The 16002-nt window shown below is 36.3% G+C and overlaps 1 protein-coding gene across 2 annotated transcripts in view; it reads right to left on the reverse strand.

Moving 5' to 3' along the window:
• LOC128656461 (glutathione S-transferase 3) overlaps positions 1-15415 on the reverse strand; it is a 125462-nt gene extending 110047 nt beyond the window's left edge. The window contains exon 1 of one of the 2 annotated variants that reach the window (XM_053710378.1): positions 15335-15415. The gene's annotated coding sequence lies outside the window, so the exon portion shown is untranslated. The remainder of the gene's footprint in view (positions 1-15334) is intronic. The other variant, XM_053710379.1, reaches the window with a different exon arrangement.
• Between the last annotated feature and the right edge of the window lie 587 nt (positions 15416-16002).

Here is a 16002-nt window from a genome sequence, read left to right on the forward strand (position 1 = left end):
TATTAAATAGACATTACATATAAATATAGAACAATGTGTATTTAGTATGTAATGTTCATTCCATGTTTCTAAGACAAATGTCAATTAAAATGAGACATACCATACTGTGACAAGCCCTGGCTTGAGGATCCAGCAGCCACATCCATATCTGTAATATATTAAATGAGGATTGCATATCATTAATACTAATCATGCCATGTTTAAAATATTTACATTAATAACAAATCAATAGAAAAATATTAATCCTTTGGTAGTCCCATGAGTTAATAGTTTCCGCAATTAAATGAATGATAAATATATCCTGGACTCTTATTTTCAATCAGTTGTGTTGTTTACTGTATCTTTAAGAATATATGCTTGTTATTACATAATCATCAATTGATGGCCATATGTTATAATTTATTAGTATTATTCGTTTTTTATTAGATATAATATTTAAAATAAGAATACTGTATTCTTCACTAATCTAAGATTTTCCATTTAATTTTTAACAACATGTATAAAGCAATGCCACTTTCCGCAAACCCATGTTAACGTGGATGAGAAATGCCATTTTCGCGATCATTGCGCAATGATTCCAAGCGGAATTACGCATCCGTCATTTGACCAACATGTATAAAGCAATGCCACTTTCCGCAAACCCATGTTAACGTGGATGCGAAATTAGATTTCCGCTCTGTGACGCATATTCTGTAGAGCGCAATAAACATCATTCCAATTTCATGTATCACTAATGTAAAATCAGATATCTAAACATCATATGTAGTGTATGTTGTGAGATCTGTATAGGTTTAGTATCTGACTAAATACACATTTTGGATTTTTAACATTATAAATATTATATGAAGTTGGATAATTACCTGGTTCAGATTCTCTATCGGGTCCTCCCAGGCCACCGGACGGAGAAGCATCTGCCCTGTCCCCCGCGTCAGGACTTTCAGATCCCGCAGCTGGGAGGGAAGAAGAGGAGGCCGAGGATGGCGAGGATCTAAATCTTTTGGGGACCCGGAGATTGAGGAGCTCGCATAAAGTCACCTCATAAGGGAGTAGGTACAGTTTCCGCGGGGCCTTTCTTTGGCCCCCTCTTTTACGGGCTTGTACCCAGTCCCTTATGAGGTTGACTTTTTTCGATAAACGCAACCTCATATCTCCGAATCTCCTCATGATCTGATCCTGGGTCCTCTGGACGTCACACACCAATCTAACCGCATTGGTGATAGACTCCCAGAGGGCCTTCTTAACAGGCGCATCTGTCGAGCTCCTCTTGTTCCCAAACAGCTGGGGATAAAAGTCCTTGACGGCGTGGACCAGTGCAGCGCTCTCCTCCTTGGTGAACCTGGGAACTGACATGCCTGCTCGGTTGGCTACTAAATATATTATAATAATATTAATATATAAGACTGCCTGCAGGCATTAGAGAACTGACAAAGATGGCAACGTGTAATGGACTTTTATATGGTGAAGTAAACATGAGATGCACCATGGGACTATTTATCTGTACATCTGATTGGATAAAAGTTTGAAATATTGTTATAATGTCTGTGAGACCATCCTGACTCAAGTTGTGTTTGTGTGATGAACTCTGATTGGCCGTTCCTTAATGTTTCATATCTTAGTAACTTCCTTACACATACCGCTTGGTGGTGCTGTAACTTCATTTTTCATGTAGACTTATTTGTAACTCATGGGCCTGTCATGCGGATATGTGTGACGCAGATTTAATATCCGTGATCCGTGAAATATTAATGATTAAATACTCTTTAAAATCTCATCCTGTCACATTATTAATGTTGTAGACATTTCTCGGTTTAATAACGGTCTGTTTCTTTAATACAAATACACATTTAATATTGTATGTCTTTATTGTTCTTTAAATAAATTGATTGTGAAGTATTGACATTGCTCTATTAAATGTATTTATAATGCACATTGATTGTGTGCTATTGCGTGACATTACACTAATGTTTAAATATGCTAATCTGGTGTTTGAAGATGCGTTTCCAACGCAATATTTATTAATGTTAAAATTCCGGGAAGAATGTCAGTAACTTTGATAATCTGTTTATAAATGTTAAACTACAGCTTTGTTATTCGCAAATAAACCTCGAGCTTGTATTTCTCTGAAGTGCTCATATATGTTATTGTGCAATGGCGTCTTTAGTTTTAAAGAGACATTACAAACAATTGTATCAAATGATCTGTAGAGATAGAAGATTGTTTAGACTTTAAAATGTAAATCATTTTCTCTTAGTATTTATATATCCTCAACATAAGAAATTTAAATGCACATGGTTGAGCCAATCACATAAGGCATCTCTGTGCATCCACCAATCTTCATCTACTGAGCCTATCTCGATATGCTTTTCAAGCAAAGTATGTCAAGATAGGAAGAGAAGTAAATACACTATTTCAAGCTCTTAAAGGGACACTGTCCAAACAAATTTACCATTGGTGATTGAGCATTAAATTTTAATCAACTTTATTATTTAATACGATTATCAAATGTTAAGTTATCTTGTTATGTTTCTTTGAAAATCAATAATGATATTTTATATTACGGACAATTGTTTAATAAAAACCTGGGTTGTCCTTGACGATTGTTGCATCAATTATTCCAAACAATCAAGTTCTGTCCAGAGTACTGAAGCAAATAAATTAGCTATTTACTGCCTTATTTCTAAAGTAATGATAGCAACATCACAATGAGCATTCATAATATGAGACAAGTTTTAAAGTTGATTAAAATAGAATACTCATTCAGAATGTATAAATCATTGTTTTTTTAAATGGCTACCTTTAAGTATATTTTGAGTTCATGTCCCTTTAAATAAACATTTCACAATAATGCTTAATATATCATAAACCTAGGCACCTTCCTTTTGCTAAATGAGTCTAACATATGAGTAAAGCAAATTTAGATTAACTTCTAGATTGTTTTACACACTGACTGAAATATATTTATTAAATGAGGTATTTTTTAGCCTTCAGCGTAGAGGGACATTAAGCTATATGTTATGTATGCATTTTGTATCATAATCTTATATTTGACCAACTTAATATGTTTTGTTATTCAATCATTATATTGTAATTATATATATTCGTGGATTAAATACATCTCTACATAGGCTATTTTGATGCTGATTGTTGTTTGCATATAGATGCCTTATATCATTCACTAAGATATGTGCATTTATTTTTATTTTAACAAGTATATTTAAAGACTGAATGTAATTCTATAGTACATTCTAAATATGTTTAAATTCTTGTATGATATTTGTAACAATGTATACAAAATATACATTTTGAATGACCCCTTTAAGGACCCAAACATATTGTATTTTTATTTAACATTGACAAAATAAACTAAAGGGGAAATTACATTCTATATAGATATTTGATGTCTAACCCAAGAGGTAAGATTGTAATAAATACATAATATTACTAAGTATAGTTAAATGACTCCACTAGAAAATTACATAGATTAACCTGGCATCCAATAACTAATTATTAAAAATTATAAAGTTAAATGACCTACCATTTATAAATGTAATAATTGTAAAATATTTTCTAATAATGTTTTGAGATACCTAAGGAAGATACATGATCTTATACAATTCTTTTTACATTCAACAACACTGTCACTTTCATGTAATTGAACCACTTCACCTTATTAAATGTTAAAACAATCATAATATTAATACATATCCTAAATATTTTTAATATATACTTTTTCAATATAAAAGCATTGAAGAATATGACTCCCCAATTAATGTTAAAATATATCTTTTAATATTCTCTGAAGAATTTTATTTTCTACTATTAATGCATTATTTTCTCTTATGCATGTGCTTGTCAAATAGCCAACTACCAGTCATGGGAGTCCAAGTTTTATTTATTTACAGATTATATTGATATATATTAGAATCTGCTAAAAAAAAAATATATATTTAATAGAAAATAAATAAATATTCCATGAAGTCATCAGATGCCAATCTGAAATGACAAATAATAAAAATGGAACAAAGTTAATACACACGTTGTAAAATATTCATAAAATACATTTAAAATCATATGGTGTCTATGCTCTAACTTTGATCAACATTTTTTAAAGATAATCATTACATTCATTTTAAATTAATGAAATACATACACCATTATATTGTTGATTAAAAATAATATTTAAATTTCAAAAATTAAATTTATACATAATAATGTATATCACATGTAAACAATATATGTATGCTGAACATAAATGTAATATTTCATGTCCATTCAAATACCTCTATATCAACTATAATATGTATTCCTTTTTCTGATTGTGATCCCTAAATATCTAATTAAGAACTAAATATGACTAATGTATGTAAGCTACTAATATTCTACAGTCTTCACTAGCATGCATTGGTACACCAACCTGGACAATGCATGGTCTTTGAAAGTCAATTCAGGGGTAAACAGTTGATCTTCAATAGGTGTCTTATTCATCAGTTCATTAAATAGAGGACTGGGAAATACCATCTAAAAAAGTAAAATCATCTAAGTGTCTGATTGTGATCCCTAAATATCTAATTAAGAACTAAATATGACTAATGTATGTAAGCTACTAATATTCTACAGTCTTCACTAGCATGCATTGGTACACCAACCTGGACAATGCATGGTCTTTGAAAGTCAATTCAGGGGTAAACAGTTGATCTTCAATAGGTGTCTTATTCATCAGTTCATTAAATAGAGGACTGGGAAATACCATCTAAAAAAGTAAAATCATCTAAGTGTCTGATTGTGATCCCTAAATATCTAATTAAGAACTAAATATGACTAATGTATGTAAGCTACTAATATTCTACAGTCTTCACTAGCATGCATTGGTACACCAACCTGGACAATGCATGGTCTTTGAAAGTCAATTCAGGGGTAAACAGTTGATCTTCAATAGGTGTCTTATTCATCAGTTCATTAAATAGAGGACTGGGAAATACCATCTAAAAAAGTAAAATCATCTAAGTGTCTGATTGTGATCCCTAAATATCTAATTAAGAACTAAATATGACTAATGTATGTAAGCTACTAATATTCTACAGTCTTCACTAGCATGCATTGGTACACCAACCTGGACAATGCATGGTCTTTGAATGTCAATTCAGGGGTAAACAGTTGATCTTCAATAGGTGTCTTATTCATCAGTTCATTAAATAGAGGACTGGGAAATACCATCTAAAAAAGTAAAATCATCTAAGTGTCTGATTGTGATCCCTAAATATCTAATTAAGAACTAAATATGACTAATGTATGTAAGCTACTAATATTCTACAGTCTTCACTAGCATGCATTGGTACACCAACCTGGACAATGCATGGTCTTTGAATGTCAATTCAGGGGTAAACAGTTGATCTTCAATAGGTGTCTTATTCATCAGTTCATTAAATAGAGGACTGGGAAATACCATCTAAAAAAGTAAAATCATCTAAGTGTCTGATTGTGATCCCTAAATATCTAATTAAGAACTAAATATGACTAATGTATGTAAGCTACTAATATTCTACAGTCTTCACTAGCATGCATTGGTACACCAACCTGGACAATGCATGGTCTTTGAATGTCAATTCAGGGGTAAACAGTTGATCTTCAATAGGTGTCTTATTCATCAGTTCATTAAATAGAGGACTGGGAAATACCATCTACAAAATAGAAAATCATCTAAGTGTCTCCAATAGGATGTCTCCACAGCCTTATTCTATCAAATAGTTTGCACTTACCATGTGAACATGTCTTTGTATGGTTTTCAAGGTCAGCAGAATTTAAATATGCCAGACATGATCCCATTGGTATACTTCAATTTCAATCTTGGCTTTTTCCCCACTGTCAGTCTTGGAAATCTTCACTGTCAGGCTTCAAATTGTTCCCTTTCAGTCTTTATATTAAGTCATCTCCCTAATGTAAGAAATTATATATAAAGATTTCATACAAGTGTGTGAATCAGTTCTGTACCCCTCTCCCACCCCCCATTTCATAATAAATATCTATCACTAGCTTACTAAGCCTGTGTATGAACCTGTGTTATTTTCTATCAAGTGTGAAGATGAGTCATATTGAGCAGAACAAACCTCTGTGTGACATTGAACCATAGTCATTCTAGAGTATCCCTTTCTGATTATGTACATAAGTAATGTGTAAACAAAGTTATATTTTTAAAAATTTATGCCATATTATGTATTTGTGTACAAATCATGCCAGCAACAGTCCATACATTTCTACTTACCATCTGATGTCCTCTATAAAAACCAGGTGGCAAAGACTCGCTATAGGACCCAATGCCCAGAGCATCACCTATATTATGAGAAATAAATATTATTATAACATTTTATCAATACTAACATGTTTGCACAATTCTCTACTTGTCATTTCCCTAGAGTTCACATCTATTGAAAATACTCCAGTGTAACTTCTATTATTTACCGTCTAAAGTGGCGGTTGATGACGTCTGCTCTGACATCAAGTCCCTCGTCCTGGAATTCCCCCTCTAGAACAGGATCATCCTCCTCATCTCTGAGGAGGTCTCTGTCCACCGGGACGGCCTGCAGCATCCCAGCCCGCTGTGCAATATTATGCAGGACGCTACAGGCTACAACGATCTTAGCCACCTTCTTTGGGTTGTACTGGAGTGCTCCTCCAGAACGGTCCAGGCACCTGAATCTCATCTTCAGGAGCCCGAACATCCTTTCAACCACCGCCCTGGTTCTCTTATGAGCCCTATTGTAGCGCTCCTCAGACACATCAGTTGGGCTACGCAAGGGGGTAATGAGCCAAGGCCGGCTCATGTACCCAGAATCACCTATAAATTTAGAACAGAACATAATTCAAACAGAATACTTAAACTAGTATATTGTTGTATAAATATATTTTTTAAAAACCATAATCCATATTAAAAGTTGTCAGAAACATAAAAAAAAAATAAAAAATTATATCTAAATCTGTATCTAGCCATTTCATCGAAGACATGCTACATATGCGTATTTCTCCTAAACCAAACCTTGTGTAAAATGCTAACTACATGTTTACATTGCATTCTCTATATGAACACTTAAGGTAAGACATGCTACATATCTGCATTTCAATAAAACTAGACATTAGCAGAAAAATAAAATGACAGGGTTAAATTGCATGAGATAATATATTGCCATTTCATCTAAGACATGCTACATATGCGTATTTCTCCTAAACCAAACCTTGTGTAAAATGCTAACTACATGTTTACATTGCATTCTCTATATGAACACTTAAGGTAAGACATGCTACATATCTGCTTTTCAATAAAAATAGACATTAGCAGAAAAATACAATGACAGGGTTAAATTGCATGAGATAATATCTTGCCATTTCATCTAAGACATGCTACATATGCGTATTTCTCCTAAACCAAACCTTGTGTAAAATGCTAACTACATGTTTACATTGCATTCTCTATATGAACACTTAAGGTAAGACATGCTACATATCTGCATTTCAATAAAAATAGACATTAGCAGAAAAAGACAATGACAGGGTTAAATTGCATGAGATAATATCTTGCCATTTCATCTAAGACATGCTACATATGCGTATTTCTCCTAAACCAAACCTTGTGTAAAATGCTAACTACATGTTTACATTGCATTCTCTATCTGAACACTTAAGGTAAGACATGCTACATATCTGCATTTCAATAAAAATAGACATTAGCGTCGGTAAATAACAAATGGTTAAATTTAATCCTATAGCTGAACATGACGCTAACAGTTAAAAAATACAGGGGCAATTGTCAAAATAATTAACCATGTTGTGCACAAATACTCACCAACGAGATAACCAGGGGGCATTTGTCTTTCCTCAAACTGTCTCCACAGGGACGACAGAGAGAGGATGCGGGCATCATGACAAGCACCTCCAAAATTCGCATACACATGCATAATCCTCATCCGTGCGTCACAAACATACTGCACGTTGAGGCTATGAAAATGTTTGCGATTTCTGAAGGGCAAGTCATCAATTGGAGCACGCAGCGCAATGTGGGTACAATCAATGGCTCCCAAGACATTGGGCAATTGAGCAATATCAAAGAATTCCCGCTTCAGGCGCCTCCAATCACCATCATTCTGTGGGAATCCTATGTATTGCTTACTGATACGTACCATGGCGTTCAGAAAGTTATCAAACACCCCAGAGAATGTACCTTGAGCCAGGCCATGCATGTACAGTTCTCCGGATTGAAAACTCCCGGAGGCCAGGACGTATAGACAGCTTAGCATCTTACTCATGGGGGGAACAGCAGTCCTTATTTGTATACGTGGCTCCAAATGAGGTTTAAGAAGCTCGTAAAGGCCAATGAGCTGTTCGCGATCGAGCCGATACTTATCAAAAACCTCAAAGTCACTCATGTTTTCCAAGGTGGGTCTCACCCTGTAGACACGAGGACCTTGAACCAGACGACCCCTTCGTCTCGGTCTGAGCCGCCGAGGCTGCCTGATTCGACCAACAGCTAGTTCGCCAATAGCACCACCAGCAGCGTCTACCATGTCATCGTCATCCATCTTTCAAAACAGCGTAACAAGGTAAGCACTTGATCTGATGTGGATCACAAGTGATGCATTGGCCATGTTGTTTGGGGGATTTATAGTACAATTAGTCCAATGGTAGTGAGTTTGTAATGATTGCTGATTGTATTCACCTGTTTGTATGTGAGCGGCGCGAATGCTTTCACAGTGGGCGTTTATTTGTTGTTTGCTGAAATGTTATTTTCAAACAATGATTCTCAATGTGAAAGTGTCAAATATCACACATACAGTGCATGTTTGTAATGTTTGTTCATATGCGTAATCAATATTTCCTAAACGCGATGTTATAGTAACAAGCACACGTCCAGGCTAACATGAATGAAAGTGCATAGTTGTGTATAATGTGCATCAAATGTGATCGATCAATGTTGCTGCAATATTGTTTGTAAATGATAAAGGAACATCTGCCATCTGTAGGATTGTATATATAAGTTATTGCCGAGCTGTCAATATTGTATGCGTCCCTTTAAAATCGCAATAATAATTCAGAACTTCCCGTCTGCCATCTGTAGTATTATATATATAAGTGATTGCCGAGCTGTCAATATTGTACGCGTCCCTTTAAAATCGCAATAATAATTCCGAACTTCCCGTCTGCCATCTGTAGTATTGTATATATAAGTGATTGCCGAGCTGTAAAATATTGTACGCGTCCCTTTCAAATCGCAATAATAATTCCGAAATTCCCGTCTGCCATCTGTAGTATTGTATATATAAGTGATTGCCGAGCTGTAAAATATTGTACGCGTCCCTTTCAAATCGCAATAATAATTCCGAAATTCCCGTCTGCCATCTGTAGTATTGTATATATAAGTGATTGCCGAGCTGTCAATATTGTATGCGTCCCTTTCAAATGGCACTAATACTGAATAACTTCCGGCTGTCATCTGTAGTATTGTATATATAAGTGATTGCCGAGATGTGAATATTGTACGCGTCCCTTTCAAATCGCACTAATACTGAATAACTTCCGGCTGTCATCTGTAGTATTGTATATATAAGTGATTGCCGAGATGTGAATATTGTACGCGTCCCTTTAAAATCGCAATAATAATTCCGAACTTCCCGTCTGTCATCTGTAGTATTATATATATAAGTGATTTTCGATCTGACGATATTGTATGCGTCCCATAAAAATTGCACGAATACTGAATAACTTCCGGCTGCCATCTGTAGTATTATATATATAATTGATGTGCGATCTGACAATATTTCTGAATTGTCCCATTGAAATCTCCATAATAATGCTGTTCAAAAGTGTGTTTTACGTATATGTTGTATTGTAGTATTGAGTGTTAAAGTTCCTAAAGGGGCGGTACAGTGGTGAATCTGTGATGTGTATGGTTGAATCTTGTAATGACGTCATGATATTATTAACCTGCCTATGTAGTTGTGAAATCCTCATTGTGTTGTTGTATTGTGCTACATTGTTATTGTGTGCTGAATAAAATCTAAATGTGTGCTTTGTGGTTGCGTGATGGGTGATGCGTGTTATGTACATGTACGTATATATTGTGATTGTGTCCCACATATGCTGACTTCTATATAGCGGTCTGGCATTGTTGTTCCTTCCCATAAAGTGACATCTGTAATCTGGTGTAATGATGTTATTGTTGTAGGTAATTCCTAATGGTTTCTGGTGATGGAATCATGATGTTAAAAGTACAGTAAAATCCATATGTTGTGTTTTGTGATTCCTCGAGAGAATGTAATGTGTTTTTCCCCCATCATTTGAATGCACATGTATGAGTGAATGTTAAAAGTAATGTATGTGCATCCATGAGTGATCATGTGTTAAGCCTATGTAGATATGCAGTTGCTGCAAGCATATGAGTTGAATAACAGAAATGCAATAATAAAGGTAAATGAGAGATGTTTCCCATTGTGTAGTGTTTGTGAATCCAGAAATGTGTATTGAATTTTATTTTAATTGTAAATGTAATTTTATTGAAATAATAATGTGTTACTAGTGATGGGGATTTGTAGTTGATGTAATCTAAAAGTGTTAAAAATATTTATGGTGTGGTGAATATTTAATATTAAAAAACATAAATCCACCATAGGGAAATAGTCATTTCTTGATCTATTTATCATAGCTGGGTCTAACGCATAAAAGCATGTATTTTCTAGCGCTGGTATTTGGAGTTTTTCCGTCTACGCTATTTGCGTGCGTTAGGGAAATGAGGGTTTCGCGTGCACGAGCACGTCTTCCCAATAGAAGTCAATGGAGGCTCCAAAGATTTCTATATTTTTTTTTCTAAGACTGGTTTTCCTCGTAAAGTGAGTGACGTCATGAGCTTGTGTGAAAAAGTAACTAAATCGTGTTCTTTTTGTAATAAATAAATATTTTGTGTATGTAATGTGGTGTATATTGTTTGTATGCATCGATGAGTGTATGTTTGTGATAATGTTATTCGTTAGATGTAGGTATATGAGGGTCTTTTCCCGTATGTCCATGTAAGTCAATGGGAAAATGGATTTGTGTGGATTTTTTTCAAACACCCGAGATCTCGCAACTTTAATCCTTTGTATTTTAAAGAAAAAATAACAATTCCGAAAAATAAAGATAGTGTTGTGTTTGTATGAGTGTAAGTGTACTTTGTGTAATATTTGTTTTGTGATTCGTGGATGTTTTTTTGTGCGGTATATGTTTACTACTGGGTCTGAGGTGGCGGTAGAAAGTTGAGCGTTAGGTGTATTTTGAGTCGCGGTAAATAAACTCTAAATACCGGAGTGCGTAAAAAACCCGCGTTAGGAGCCTCTAACGCTGGTTTTGACGGCTACCGCCGAACTCTAAATCTAGGCCCTAATTTGCAATACCAGACGAGATACCTTGTGTTTGGTTCAGATCACAAGAGTAATAGTAGGCAGGTTTGTGGGACTCTACACAGCAGTCCAAACATGCTGGTTATAGCGGTTTTAAACCTTATATTTTTTTTCTGCTTCCTAACCTATGAGCAGTGCCCATCACTCAAACATCACCATTTTGTTGAATGTTTATTTAAAAACCATTATCAACTGATCTACTTAGCACTATTGCTCTCGACGGTCGCTCAACCTTTAAACCCTGAATCTTAATCTAAAAAGTGTCCAATGTTACATGACGAACCTTTACTTCATTATCTTGAAAAGATTTGGACCTTGGTACAAATTATTTGATTACCCTTTCAGTCAACAATACACTAGCATAATGATATATAGTAACCATATTCCATAAAATAATATAGCCAGTAACTTTGTCAAGGAGACTTGATTTACAACAGTGAATATATTTGAATAATACACTGTGACCATTTGTCATGCAGACATGTATTTGTAATTTGTATTCAATTTATCATTGTTAATATAATTGGACTGCACTGAACTATTTTAAAGGATAACAGAAGCAGTAATCAGAGCACACACTGGCACAGCTAGATGATGTAGACAAGCAAACTATGCACAACATTTCAACAAGGTTTATTCCTGCGACCTGCCAATCCGCCATCCTACCTACCTACCTCTCACTTCACTTTAGTGCCGGTCTGGCCGTCTGGGTTCATTTTCAGTGTGTCAGCGACAGCCACGAGGCGCCAGGCATCCACCACAAGAGTCAGCATGATTTCCTATTCCCTCTAAGATTCGTCTCCACCTCCTCCTCCAAGTCACTGACTGACTTACAGTGCTGCGTGAGCATCACACACGCCCCCTGCCCATGCTGCCCACTTAGCATAACAACCAATCATAGTTGCAGGCTCAGCTCATAAGCTGCCTCTCTTTCACAAGCGCCCCTGCACCTGTGCCCGGGTAAAAAATTGCGGGCAAAAACTTAAAATAAGAATGGCGCCCAAAAAATTTTTATATAAAAAAAAAAATTATATAATTTTTTTTGTTTGAACCGGTGATGCGGGGGCCCCTAACCACGGGACCCTAGGTGGCCGCCTCGCTCGTCTTGCGCTAAGGCCGGCCCCAAGTAATAATATCCTTGCTGTTCTTTATAATGGTTTTGAGGATAGATAGACCTAACTGAACTAATAAAATTCTCAACTGCATTAGGATTGTACACATTCTGCACACTTCTATTGTATAGGCAGGCTGTTATGGGCCCCCTCCAGCACATGGGCGAATGCAACTGCTGCACCAATGGTAGTACCGCACCTGGTCCAAATTGTGTGACACACTACCCTACCATGTGGCTCGGCACACTACCCTACCATGTGGCTCGGCACACTACCCTACCATGTGGCTCGGCACACTACCCTACCAGGTGGCTCGCACACTACCCTACCATGTGGCTCAGCACACTACCCCACCATGTGGCTCGGCACACTGCCCTACCATGTGGCTCAGCACACTACCCTACCATGTGGCTCAGCACACTACCCTACCATGTGGCTTGGCACACTAACCTACCATGTGGCTCAGCACACTAACCTACCATGTGGCTCTGCACATTACCCTACCATGTGGCTCGGCACACTACCCTACCATGTGGCTCGGCACACTACCCTACCATGTGGCTCGGAACACTCCCCTACCATGTGGCTCGGCACACTACCCTACCATGTGGCTCAGCACACTACCCTACCATGTGGCTCGGAACACTACCCTACCATGTGGCTCGGCACACTACCCTACCATGTGGCTCGGCACACTACCCTACTATGTGGCTCGGAACACTACCCTACCATGTGGCTCGGCACACTACCCTACCATGTGGCTCGGCACACTACCCTACCATGTGGCTCGGCACACTACCCTACCATGTGGCTCGGCATACTACCCTACCATGTGGCTCGGCACACTACCCTACCATGTGGCTCGGCACACTACCCTACCATGTGGCTCGGCACACTACCCTACCATGTGGCTCGGCACACTACCCTACCAGGTGGCTCGCACACTACCCTACCATGTGGCTCAGCACACTACCCCACCATGTGGCTCGGCACACTGCCCTACCATGTGGCTCCGCACACTACCCTACCATGTGGCTCAGCACACTACCCCACCATGTGGCTCGGCACACTGCCCTACCATGTGGCTCAGCACACTACCCTACCATGTGGCTCAGCACACTACCCTACCATGTGGCTTGGCACACTAACCTACCATGTGGCTCAGCACACTAACCTACCATGTGGCTCTGCACATTACCCTACCATGTGGCTCGGCACACTACCCTACCATGTGGCTCGGCACACTACCCTACCATGTGGCTCGGAACACTACCCTACCATGTGGCTCGGCACACTACCCTACCATGTGGCTCGGCACACTACCCTACCATGTGGCTCGGCACACTACCCTACCATGTGGCTCGGCACACTACCCTACCACGTTGTTTTCTTTTTATCTTTTGAAAGTTCTGAATTGACTTTCTTTTGTCCTGTAAATACTCGCAGATATGGGAGTAATGCACTGGAGCACACATTTGAAAAGCTGTGGAAATTGCCAGAGACAGCAATGATTTTGGTTCTCACAAAAGTAGATGTGCTCAAGAAGATAAGTACCCATTATGCTTAAAAACCACACCAGTAGTTAAGGGGTGCCTGTATAAAATATCCATATTTATAAAGCTTGATTTGCATCCTAGAATTACATAAAGGCCATAATATCTAAGCCTGTGTTTAAACTGTGTGGTTATAAACTACCTAGTTCCATCATCCAAACCTATATGAGGGGACACCCAATCAAAAATCTTAATATTTCACCCTTTATATTTAAAAAAATGTCTCCTCTGTGCTCATTTTGCAAGAAAACAAGTACGTTTTCTCATTTTTGCACAATCTGTTTCCTTTAAAGTTTCCTTCGATTTAACCTATTTGTTTTTACTAAAGGAGCACTGTTTCCTTTCCCTTTAATGCAGTTATGTTCCCAAGACAAGTCCCTTCTTTAGAACAGTGAAATAACATCCCTGAGTCTGGGATCTAAAGCTACTTACATTTTCAGATAAAACATACCGGTATTAGTTGTGAATTAAATTACATTAACTTCATACTACATTTGTCCTCTACTAATGCCCCAAAAGACAGCCAGTTGCAAAGGATGTGTCACTAGATTGTAGGATTACACTCTTAGATTATTTTTTTTAAACTTCAGCACAGAAAGATGTGACTTACAGAATTTGTAAAAGTACATGATAAAAATCAGCTAAATCCTGTAGGTGTCACTAATTATTATAATAGAAATTCCATATCTAACTGATCTGTCATCTTTAGAATATATATGTGTGTGTATATGTGTATTATATAAATATATATATATATGTGTGTGTATATGTGTATTATATAAATATATATATGTGTGTGTATATGTGTATTATATAAATATATATATATGTGTGTGTATTATATAAATATATATATATGTGTGTGTATATGTGTATTATATAAATATATATATATGTGTGTGTATATGTGTATTATATAAATATATATATGTGTGTGTATATGTGTATTATATAAATATATATATGTGTGTGTATATGTGTATTATATAAATATATATATGTGTGTGTATATGTGTATTATATAAATATATATATATGTGTGTGTATATGTGTATTATATAAATATATATATATGTGTGTGTATATGTGTATTATATAAATATATATATATATATATATATATATATATATATATATATATATATATATATATATATATATATATATATTTATTCACTCCTACAGTAGGAATTAAAGACATTAATACATAAATGTTCTGGAAACTGAGATAAAAATATGTGAAAAAACTTACCTAGTACTCAGAGAACTGGAGTATGTTCAATAATAATAAAAAACCATATGTGAGTCTGCAGGGTTTGTTTTTTTGTCCAAGTATGAACTGTGAATGATTCTGGTGAAGAAAGATAAGTTATAACTATGCAACTTGTGGGGGTTTGGACCAAGCCAGCTAATCAAGCAAAGTATATTTGCATATCTAACAGCGCTCAAAAAGACAGCATCATACCAATGAGAAATAAAACACAGTGCTCAGTGCTGATAATTATAATATTGCATGTTCATAAGAAGTTCATAAAACTCACTCTACATTTAATTTTATTCCTGCCAAAGACACTGAAATTAAGTGAGCAGGTACAGAAGTACTATGCATGCCCACTCACTGTTTCTACTACAGTCCACCAAATGCAAACTACACAAAGTATTACATATTGTATATAACCTGTAAACTGTAGATTTACCAGTTCACCAAATTAGATATTTTATTATTCTGCTGTTCTACTGTAAAGTGCAGATTTAGATGCAAACAATTATATACACAAGAACCGCAAAGACTTTATGCCTGATTCCCACAGTCCAAAATCATGGTAGATTTTTACAATGTAGGTCAGATTCCTGGGACAGTTATAACAAGAGATAGGTGCCAAAAAACAGGACTGTTAATTACATACATTTTAAATTACC

Source organism: Bombina bombina, chromosome 4 (assembly GCF_027579735.1).
Source record: "Bombina bombina isolate aBomBom1 chromosome 4, aBomBom1.pri, whole genome shotgun sequence".
NCBI classification, from domain to species: Eukaryota; Metazoa; Chordata; class Amphibia; order Anura; family Bombinatoridae; genus Bombina; species Bombina bombina.